Raw genomic sequence first — 12,550 nt, 5'->3', positions numbered from 1 at the left:
AATGAAAATGGCCAATTTACTCACTCTGCGTCCTTAAAAAGTGTTTCTCCTCCACGGGAAGTGAATAAAATAACATTTGTAGGCCTTTATTGTTCAATCAAAAATGCCAGTTTTTGGTGAAAGAGATAACCACCCCCCCTTACGACATGCTTCAGAAACTAAAAAAAATGGTCTGTTTTCAAATGTTGCCTCTTTGAACTACAATTCACATTTGTACGTGGAAAATCACTTTTAAAGATAAAATGAGATGTTTAAAGTGATTTTCATGCTTCCAGGGACCTTAAACACGAGATTTGAGGAATGGGTAAAAGTGAATGAAAATGGTCAATTTACTCACTCTGCGGCCTTAAAAAGTGTTTCTCCTTCACGGGAAGTGAATTAAATAACATTTGGAGGCCTTTATTGTTCAATCAAAAACGCCCGATTATTGACGAAAAAGATAACCACCCCCCCTTACGACATGCTTCAGAAACGAAAAAAATGGTCCATTTTCAAATGTTGCGTCTTTGAACTACAATTCACATTTGTACGTGGATGATCACTTTTAGAGATAAAATTAGATGTTTAAAGTAATTTACAAGCTTCCAGGGGCCCTAAACACAAGATATGAGGAATGGGTAAATATGAATGAAAATGGCCAATTTATTCACTCTGAGGCCTTAAAAAGTTTTTCTCCACTCCAGAAAGTGAATTAAATAACATTTGTAGACCTTTATTGTTCAATCAAAAACGCCCGATTATTGACGAAAGAGATAACCACCCCCCCTTACGACATGCTTCAGAAACGAAAAAAATGGTCCATTTTCAAATGTTGCGTCTTTGAACTACAATTCACATTTGTACGTGGATATTCACTTTTAGAGATAAAATTAGATGTTTAAAGTGATTTTTAAGCTTCCAGGGGCCCTAAACACAAGATTTGAGGAATGGGTAAATGTGAATGAAAATGGCCAGTTTATTCACTCTGAGGACATAAAAAGTTTTTCTCCACCCCAGAAAGTGAATTAAATAACATTTGTAGGCCTTTATTGTTCAATCAAAAACGCCCGATTTTTGATGAAAGAGATAACCACCCCCCCTTACGACATGCTTCAGAAACTAAAAAAAATGGTCCGTTTTCAAATGTTGCATCTTTGAACGACAATTAACATTGTACGTGGATAAACACTTTTAGAGATAAAGTGAGATGTTTAAAGTGATTTTCAAGCTTCCAGGGGCCCTAAACACAAGATTTGAGAAATGGGTAAACGTGAATGAAAATGGCCAATTTACTCACTCTGCGTCCTTAAAAAGTGTTTCTCCTCCACGGGAAGTGAATAAAATAACATTTGTAGGCCTTTATTGTTCAATCAAAAATGCCAGTTTTTTGGTGAAAGAGATAACCACCCCCCCTTACGACATGCTTCAGAAACTAAAAAAAATGGTCTGTTTTAAAATGTTGCCTCTTTGAACTACAATTCACATTTGTACGTGGAAAATCACTTTTAAAGATAAAATGAGATGTTTAAAGTGATTTTCATGCTTCCAGGGACCTTAAACACGAGATTTGAGGAATGGGTAAAAGTGAATGAAAATGGCCAATTTACTCACTCTGCGGCCTTAAAAAGTGTTTCTCCTTCACGGGAAGTGATTTAAATAACATTTGGAGGCCTTTATTGTTCAATCAAAAACGCCCGATTATTGACAAAAGAGATAACCATCCCCCCTTACGACATGCTTCTGAAACTAAAAAAATGGTTCAATTTCAAATGTTGCGTCTTTTAACTACAATTAACATTGTACGTCGATAATCACTTTTAGAGATAAAATGAGATGTTTAAAGTGATTTTCAAGCTTCCAGGGGCCCTAAACACGAGATTTGAGAAATGGGTAAACGTGAATGAAAATGGCCAATTTACTCACTCTGCGGCCTTAAAAAGTGTTTCTCCTCCACAGAAAGTGAATAAAATAACATTTGGATGCCTTTATTGTTCAATCAAAAACGCCCGTTTTTTGGTGAAAAAGATAGCCACCCCCCCCTTACGACATGCTTCAGAAACGAAAAAAATGGTCCATTTTCAAATGTTGCGTCTTTGAACTACACTTCACATTTGTACGTGGATGATCACTTTTAGAGATAAAATTAGATGTTTAAAGTGATTTACAAGCTTCCAGGGGCCCTAAACACAAAATATGAGGAATGGGTAAATATGAATGAAAATGGCCAATTTATTCACTCTGAGGCCTTAAAAAGTTTTTCTCCACTCCAGAAAGTGAATTAAATAACATTTGTAGACCTTTATTGTTCAATCAAAAACGCCCGATTATTGACGAAAGAGATAACCACCCCCCCTTACGACATGCTTCAGAAACGAAAAAAATGGTCCATTTTCAAATGTTGCGTCTTTGAATGACAATCCACATTTGTACGTGGATAATCACTTTTAGAGCTAAAATTAGATGTTCAAAGTGGTTTTCAAGCTTCCAGGGGCCCTAAACACAAGATTTGAGAAATGGGTAAAAGTGAATGAAAATGGCCAGTTTACTCACTCTGAGGCCTTAAAAAGTGTTTCTCCTCCACTGGAAGTGAATTAAATACCATTTGGAGGCCTTTATTGTTCAAGCGAAAACGCCTGATTTTTGATGAAAGAGATAACCACCCCCCCTTACGACATGCTTCTGAAACAAAAAAAATGGTTCATTTTCAAATGTTGCGTCTTTGAACTACAATTCACATTTGTATGTGGAAAAGCACTTTTAAAGATCAAATGAGATGTTTAAAGTGATTTTCATGCTTCCAGGGGCCTTAAACACAAGATTTGAGGAATGGGTAAAAGTGAATGAAAATGGCCAATTTACTCACTCTGAGGCCTTAAAAAGTGTTTCTCCTCCACGGGAAGTGAATTAAATAACATTTGTATGCCTTTATTGTTCAAGCGAAAACGCCCGATTATTGACGAAAGAGATAACCACCCCCCCTTACGACATGCTTCAGAAACGAAAAAAATGGTCCGTTTTCAAATGTTGCGTCTTTGAATGACAATCCACATTTGTACATGGATAATCACTTTTAGAGATAAAATTAGATGTTTAAAGTGATTTACAAGCTTCCAGGGGCCCTAAACACAAGATATGAGGAATAGGTAAATATGAATGAAAATGGCCAATTTATTCACTCTGAGGCATTAAAAAGTTTTTCTCCACTCCAGAAAGTGAATTAAATAACATTTGTAGACCTTTATTGTTCAATCAAAAACGCCCGATTATTGACGAAAGAGATAACCACCCCCCTTACGACATGCTTCAGAAACGAAAAAAATGGTCCATTTTCAAATGTTGCGTCTTTGAATGACAATCCACATTTGTACGTGGATAATCACTTTTAGAGCTAAAATTAGATGTTTAAAGTGGTTTTCAAGCTTCCAGGGGCCCTAAACACAAGATTTGAGAAATGGGTAAAAGTGAATGAAAATGGCCAATTTACTCACTCTGAGGCCTTAAAAAGTGTTTCTCCTCCACGGGAAGTGAATTAAATAACATTTGTAGGCCTTTATTGTTCAAGCGAAAACGCCCGATTATTGACGAAAGAGATAACCACCCCCCCTTACGACATGCTTCAGAAACGAAAAAAATGGTCCGTTTTCAAATGTTGCGTCTTTGAATGACAATCCACATTTGTACATGGATAATCACTTTTAGAGCTAAAATTAGATGTTTAAAGTGATTTTCAAGCTTCCAGGGGCCCTAAACACAAGATTTGAGAAATGGTTAAAAGTGAATGAAAATGACCAATTTACTCACTCTGCGGCCTTAAAAAGTGTTTCTCCTCCACGGAAAGTGAATAAAATAACATTTGGATGCCTTTATTGTTCAATCAAAAACGCCCGTTTTTTGGTGAAAAAGATACCCACCCCCCCTTACGACATGCTTCAGAAACAAAAAAAAATGGTCCATTTTCAAATGTTGCGTCTTTGAACTACAATTCACATTTGTACGTGGATAATCACTTTTAGAGATAAAATTAGATGTTTAAAGTGATTTACAAGCTTCCAGGGGCCCTAAACACAAGATATGAGGAATGGGTAAATATGAATGAAAATGGCCAATTTATTCACTCTGAGGCCTTAAAAAGTTTTTCTCCACTCCAGAAAGTTAATTAAATAACATTTGAAGGCCTTTATTGTTCAATCAAAAACGCCCGATTTTTGATGAAAGAGATAACCACCCCCCCTTACGACATGCTTCAGAAACTAAAAAAAATGGTCTGTTTTCAAATGTTGCCTCTTTGAACTACAATTCACATTTGTACGTGGAAAATCACTTTTAAAGATAAAATGAGATGTTTAAAGTGATTTTCATGCTTCCAGGGACCTTAAACACGAGATTTGAGGAATGGGTAAAAGTGAATGAAAATAGCCAATTTACTCACTCTGCGGCCTTAAAAAGTGTTTCTCCTCCACAGGAAGTGAATTAAATACCATTTGTAGACCTTTATTGTTCAAGCGAAAACGCCCGATTATTGACGAAAGAGATAACCACCCCCCCTTAAGACATGCTTCAGAAACGAAAAAAATGGTCCGTTTTCAAATGTTGCATCTTTGAACGACAATTAACATTGTACGTGGATAAACACTTTTAGAGATAAAGTGAGATGTTTAAAGTGATTTTCAAGCTTCCAGGGGCCCTAAACACAAGATTTGAGAAATGGGTAAACGTGAATGAAAATGGCCAATTTACTCACTCTGCGTCCTTAAAAAGTGTTTCTCCTCCACGGGAAGTGAATAAAATAACATTTGTAGGCCTTTATTGTTCAATCAAAAATGCCAGTTTTTTGGTGAAAGAGATAACCACCCCCCCTTACGACATGCTTCAGAAACTAAAAAAAATGGTCTGTTTTCAAATGTTGCCTCTTTGAACTACAATTCACATTTGTACGTGGAAAATCACTTTTAAAGATAAAATGAGATGTTTAAAGTGATTTTCATGCTTCCAGGGACCTTAAACACGAGATTTGAGGAATGGGTAAATGTGAATGAAAATGGCCAATTTACTCACTCTGCTGCCTTAAAAAGTGTTTCTCCTTCACGGGAAGTGATTTAAATAACATTTGGAGGCCTTTATTGTTCAATCAAAAACGCCCGATTATTGACGAAAGAGATAACCATCCCCCCTTACGACATGCTTCTGAAACTAAAAAAATGGTTCAATTTCAAATGTTGCGTCTTTTAACTACAATTAACATTGTACGTCGATAATCACTTTTAGAGATAAAATGAGATGTTTAAAGTGATTTTCAAGCTTCCAGGGGCCCTAAACACGAGATTTGAGAAATGGGTAAATGTGAATGAAAATGGCCAATTTACTCACTCTGCGGCCTTAAAAAGTGTTTCTCCTCCACAGAAAGTGAATAAAATAACATTTGGATGCCTTTATTGTTCAATCAAAAACGCCCGTTTTTTGGTGAAAAAGATAGCCACCCCCCCCTTACGACATGCTTCAGAAACGAAAAAAATGGTCCATTTTCAAATGTTGCGTCTTTGAACTACAATTCACATTTGTACGTGGATGATCACTTTTAGAGATAAAATTAGATGTTTAAAGTGATTTACAAGCTTCCAGGGGCCCTAAACACAAAATATGAGGAATGGGTAAATATGAATGAAAATGGCCAATTTATTCACTCTGAGGCCTTAAAAAGTTTTTCTCCACTCCAGAAAGTGAATTAAATAACATTTGTAGACCTTTATTGTTCAATCAAAAACGCCCGATTATTGACGAAAGAGATAACCACCCCCCCTTACGACATGCTTCAGAAACGAAAAAAATGGTCCATTTTCAAATGTTGCGTCTTTGAATGACAATCCACATTTGTACGTGGATAATCACTTTTAGAGCTAAAATTAGATGTTCAAAGTGGTTTTCAAGCTTCCAGGGGCCCTAAACACAAGATTTGAGAAATGGGTAAAAGTGAATGAAAATGGCCAGTTTACTCACTCTGAGGCCTTAAAAAGTGTTTCTCCTCCACTGGAAGTGAATTAAATACCATTTGGAGGCCTTTATTGTTCAAGCGAAAACGCCTGATTTTTGATGAAAGAGATAACCACCCCCCCTTACGACATGCTTCTGAAACAAAAAAAATGGTTCATTTTCAAATGTTGCGTCTTTGAACTACAATTCACATTTGTATGTGGAAAAGCACTTTTAAAGATCAAATGAGATGTTTAAAGTGATTTTCATGCTTCCAGGGGCCTTAAACACAAGATTTGAGGAATGGGTAAAAGTGAATGAAAATGGCCAATTTACTCACTCTGAGGCCTTAAAAAGTGTTTCTCCTCCACGGGAAGTGAATTAAATAACATTTGTATGCCTTTATTGTTCAAGCGAAAACGCCCGATTATTGACAAAAGAGATAACCACCCCCCCTTACGACATGCTTCAGAAACGAAAAAAATGGTCCGTTTTCAAATGTTGCGTCTTTGAATGACAATCCACATTTGTACATGGATAATCACTTTTAGAGATAAAATTAGATGTTTAAAGTGATTTACAAGCTTCCAGGGGCCCTAAACACAAGATATGAGGAATGGGTAAATATGAATGAAAATGGCCAATTTATTCACTCTGAGGCCTTAAAAAGTTTTTCTCCACTCAAGAAAGTTAATTAAATAACATTTGAAGGCCTTTATTGTTCAATCAAAAACGCCCGATTTTTGACGAAAGAGATAACCACCCCCCCTTACGACATGCTTCAGAAACTAAAAGAATGGTCCGTTTTCAAATGTTGCCTCTTTGAACTACAATTCACATTTGTACGTGGAAAAGCACTTTTAAAGATCAAATGAGATGTTTAAAGTGATTTTCATGCTTCCAGGGGCCTTAAACACAAGATTTGAGGAATGGGTAAAAGTGAATGAAAATGGCCAATTTACTCACTCTGAGGCCTTAAAAAGTGTTTCTCCTCAACGGGAAGTGAATTAAATAACATTTGGAGGCCTTTATTGTTCAAGCGAAAACGCCTGATTTTTGATGAAAGAGATAACCACCCCCCCTTACGACATGCTTCTGAAACTAAAAAAATGGTCATTTTCAAATGTTGCGTCTTTGAACCACAATTAACATTGTACGTGGATAATCACTTTTAGAGATAAAATGAGATGTTTAAAGTGATATACAAGCTTTCAGGGGCCCTAAACACAAGATATGAGGAATAGGTAAATATGAATGAAAATGGCCAATTTATTCACTCTGAGGCATTAAAAAGTTTTTCTCCTTCACGGGAAGTGAATTAAATAACATTTGGAGGCCTTTATTGTTCAATCAAAAACGCCCGATTATTGACGAAAAAGATAACCACCCCCCCTTACGACATGCTTCAGAAACGAAAAAAATGGTCCATTTTCAAATGTTGCGTCTTTGAACTACAATTCCCATTTGTACGTGGATGATCACTTTTAGAGATAAAATTAGATGTTTAAAGTAATTTACAAGCTTCCAGGGGCCCTAAACACAAGATATGAGGAATGGGTAAATATGAATGAAAATGGCCAATTTATTCACTCTGAGGCCTTAAAAAGTTTTTCTCCACTCCAGAAAGTGAATTAAATAACATTTGTAGACCTTTATTGTTCAATCAAAAACGCCCGATTATTGACGAAAGAGATAACCACCCCCCCTTACGACATGCTTCAGAAACGAAAAAAATGGTCCATTTTCAAATGTTGCGTCTTTGAACTACAATTCACATTTGTACGTGGATATTCACTTTTAGAGATAAAATTAGATGTTTAAAGTGATTTTTAAGCTTCCAGGGGCCCTAAACACAAGATTTGAGGAATGGGTAAATGTGAATGAAAATGGCCAGTTTATTCACTCTGAGGACATAAAAAGTTTTTCTCCACCCCAGAAAGTGAATTAAATAACATTTGTAGGCCTTTATTGTTCAATCAAAAACGCCCGATTTTTGATGAAAGAGATAACCACCCCCCCCTTACGACATGCTTCAGAAACTAAAAAAAATGGTCCGTTTTCAAATGTTGCATCTTTGAACGACAATTAACATTGTACGTGGATAAACACTTTTAGAGATAAAGTGAGATGTTTAAAGTGATTTTCAAGCTTCCAGGGGCCCTAAACACAAGATTTGAGAAATGGGTAAACGTGAATGAAAATGGCCAATTTACTCACTCTGCGTCCTTAAAAAGTGTTTCTCCTCCACGGGAAGTGAATAAAATAACATTTGTAGGCCTTTATTGTTCAATCAAAAATGCCAGTTTTTTGGTGAAAGAGATAACCACCCCCCCTTACGACATGCTTCAGAAACTAAAAAAAATGGTCTGTTTTAAAATGTTGCCTCTTTGAACTACAATTCACATTTGTACGTGGAAAATCACTTTTAAAGATAAAATGAGATGTTTAAAGTGATTTTCATGCTTCCAGGGACCTTAAACACGAGATTTGAGGAATGGGTAAAAGTGAATGAAAATGGCCAATTTACTCACTCTGCGGCCTTAAAAAGTGTTTCTCCTTCACGGGAAGTGATTTAAATAACATTTGGAGGCCTTTATTGTTCAATCAAAAACGCCCGATTATTGACGAAAGAGATAACCATCCCCCCTTACGACATGCTTCTGAAACTAAAAAAATGGTTCAATTTCAAATGTTGCGTCTTTTAACTACAATTAACATTGTACGTCGATAATCACTTTTAGAGATAAAATGAGATGTTTAAAGTGATTTTCAAGCTTCCAGGGGCCCTAAACACGAGATTTGAGAAATGGGTAAACGTGAATGAAAATGGCCAATTTACTCACTCTGCGGCCTTAAAAAGTGTTTCTCCTCCACAGAAAGTGAATAAAATAACATTTGGATGCCTTTATTGTTCAATCAAAAACGCCCGTTTTTTGGTGAAAAAGATAGCCACCCCCCCCTTACGACATGCTTCAGAAACGAAAAAAATGGTCCATTTTCAAATGTTGCGTCTTTGAACTACAATTCACATTTGTACGTGGATGATCACTTTTAGAGATAAAATTAGATGTTTAAAGTGATTTACAAGCTTCCAGGGGCCCTAAACACAAAATATGAGGAATGGGTAAATATGAATGAAAATGGCCAATTTATTCACTCTGAGGCCTTAAAAAGTTTTTCTCCACTCCAGAAAGTGAATTAAATAACATTTGTAGACCTTTATTGTTCAATCAAAAACGCCCGATTATTGACGAAAGAGATAACCACCCCCCCTTACGACATGCTTCAGAAACGAAAAAAATGGTCCATTTTCAAATGTTGCGTCTTTGAATGACAATCCACATTTGTACGTGGATAATCACTTTTAGAGCTAAAATTAGATGTTCAAAGTGGTTTTCAAGCTTCCAGGGGCCCTAAACACAAGATTTGAGAAATGGGTAAAAGTGAATGAAAATGGCCAGTTTACTCACTCTGAGGCCTTAAAAAGTGTTTCTCCTCCACTGGAAGTGAATTAAATACCATTTGGAGGCCTTTATTGTTCAAGCGAAAACGCCTGATTTTTGATGAAAGAGATAACCACCCCCCCTTACGACATGCTTCTGAAACAAAAAAAATGGTTCATTTTCAAATGTTGCGTCTTTGAACTACAATTCACATTTGTATGTGGAAAAGCACTTTTAAAGATCAAATGAGATGTTTAAAGTGATTTTCATGCTTCCAGGGGCCTTAAACACAAGATTTGAGGAATGGGTAAAAGTGAATGAAAATGGCCAATTTACTCACTCTGAGGCCTTAAAAAGTGTTTCTCCTCCACGGGAAGTGAATTAAATAACATTTGTATGCCTTTATTGTTCAAGCGAAAACGCCCGATTATTGACGAAAGAGATAACCACCCCCCCTTACGACATGCTTCAGAAACGAAAAAAATGGTCCGTTTTCAAATGTTGCGTCTTTGAATGACAATCCACATTTGTACATGGATAATCACTTTTAGAGATAAAATTAGATGTTTAAAGTGATTTACAAGCTTCCGGGGGCCCTAAACACAAGATATGAGGAATGGGTAAATATGAATGAAAATGGCCAATTTATTCACTCTGAGGCCTTAAAAAGTTTTTCTCCACTCAAGAAAGTTAATTAAATAACATTTGAAGGCCTTTATTGTTCAATCAAAAACGCCCGATTTTTGACGAAAGAGATAACCACCCCCCCTTACGACATGCTTCAGAAACTAAAAGAATGGTCCGTTTTCAAATGTTGCCTCTTTGAACTACAATTCACATTTGTACGTGGAAAAGCACTTTTAAAGATCAAATGAGATGTTTAAAGTGATTTTCATGCTTCCAGGGGCCTTAAACACAAGATTTGAGGAATGGGTAAAAGTGAATGAAAATGGCCAATTTACTCACTCTGAGGCCTTAAAAAGTGTTTCTCCTCAACGGGAAGTGAATTAAATAACATTTGGAGGCCTTTATTGTTCAAGCGAAAACGCCTGATTTTTGATGAAAGAGATAACCACCCCCCCCTTACGACATGCTTCTGAAACTAAAAAAATGGTCATTTTCAAATGTTGCGTCTTTGAACCACAATTAACATTGTACGTGGATAATCACTTTTAGAGATAAAATGAGATGTTTAAAGTGATATACAAGCTTTCAGGGGCCCTAAACACAAGATATGAGGAATAGGTAAATATGAATGAAAATGGCCAATTTATTCACTCTGAGGCATTAAAAAGTTTTTCTCCACTCCAGAAAGTGAATTAAATAACATTTGTAGACCTTTATTGTTCAATCAAAAACGCCCGATTATTGACGAAAGAGATAACCACCCCCCCTTACGACATGCTTCAGAAACGAAAAAAATGGTCCATTTTCAAATGTTGCGTCTTTGAATGACAATCCACATTTGTACGTGGATAATCACTTTTAGAGATAAAATGAGATGTTTAAAGTGATATACAAGCTTTCAGGGGCCCTAAACACAAGATATGAGGAATAGGTAAATATGAATGAAAATGGCCAATTTATTCACTCTGAGGCATTAAAAAGTTTTTCTCCACTCCAGAAAGTGAATTAAATAACATTTGTAGACCTTTATTGTTCAATCAAAAACGCCCGATTATTGACGAAAGAGATAACCACCCCCCCTTACGACATGCTTCAGAAACGAAAAAAATGGTCCATTTTCAAATGTTGCGTCTTTGAATGACAATCCACATTTGTACGTGGATAATCACTTTTAGAGCTAAAATTAGATGTTTAAAGTGGTTTTCAAGCTTCCAGGGGCCCTAAACACAAGATTTGAGAAATGGGTAAAAGTGAATGAAAATGGCCAATTTACTCACTCTGAGGCCTTAAAAAGTGTTTCTCCTCCACGGGAAGTGAATTAAATAACATTTGTAGGCCTTTATTGTTCAAGCGAAAACGCCCGATTATTGACGAAAGAGATAACCACCCCCCCTTACGACATGCTTCAGAAACGAAAAAAATGGTCCGTTTTCAAATGTTGCGTCTTTGAATGACAATCCACATTTGTACATGGATAATCACTTTTAGAGCTAAAATTAGATGTTTAAAGTGATTTTCAAGCTTCCAGGGGCCCTAAACACAAGATTTGAGAAATGGTTAAAAGTGAATGAAAATGACCAATTTACTCACTCTGTGGCCTTAAAAAGTGTTTCTCCTCCACGGAAAGTGAATAAAATAACATTTGGATGCCTTTATTGTTCAATCAAAAACGCCCGTTTTTTGGTGAAAAAGATACCCACCCCCCCTTACGACATGCTTCAGAAACAAAAAAAAATGGTCCATTTTCAAATGTTGCGTCTTTGAACTACAATTCACATTTGTACGTGGATAATCACTTTTAGAGATAAAATTAGATGTTTAAAGTGATTTACAAGCTTCCAGGGGCCCTAAACACAAGATATGAGGAATGGGTAAATATGAATGAAAATGGCCAATTTATTCACTCTGAGGCCTTAAAAAGTTTTTCTCCACTCCAGAAAGTTAATTAAATAACATTTGAAGGCCTTTATTGTTCAATCAAAAACGCCCGATTTTTGATGAAAGAGATAACCACCCCCCCTTACGACATGCTTCAGAAACTAAAAAAAATGGTCTGTTTTCAAATGTTGCCTCTTTGAACTACAATTCACATTTGTACGTGGAAAATCACTTTTAAAGATAAAATGAGATGTTTAAAGTGATTTTCATGCTTCCAGGGACCTTAAACACGAGATTTGAGGAATGGGTAAAAGTGAATGAAAATAGCCAATTTACTCACTCTGCGGCCTTAAAAAGTGTTTCTCCTCCACAGGAAGTGAATTAAATACCATTTGTAGACCTTTATTGTTCAAGCGAAAACGCCCGATTATTGACGAAAGAGATAACCACCCCCCCTTAAGACATGCTTCAGAAACGAAAAAAATGGTCCGTTTTCAAATGTTGCATCTTTGAACGACAATTAACATTGTACGTGGATAAACACTTTTAGAGATAAAGTGAGATGTTTAAAGTGATTTTCAAGCTTCCAGGGGCCCTAAACACAAGATTTGAGAAATGGGTAAACGTGAATGAAAATGGCCAATTTACTCACTCTG

The sequence above is a fragment of the Triturus cristatus genome, chromosome 5_1 (genome assembly GCF_964204655.1).
Source record: "Triturus cristatus chromosome 5_1, aTriCri1.1, whole genome shotgun sequence".
Classification (NCBI taxonomy): domain Eukaryota; kingdom Metazoa; phylum Chordata; class Amphibia; order Caudata; family Salamandridae; genus Triturus; species Triturus cristatus.
Note: the sequence above shows the minus strand (reverse complement) of the source record.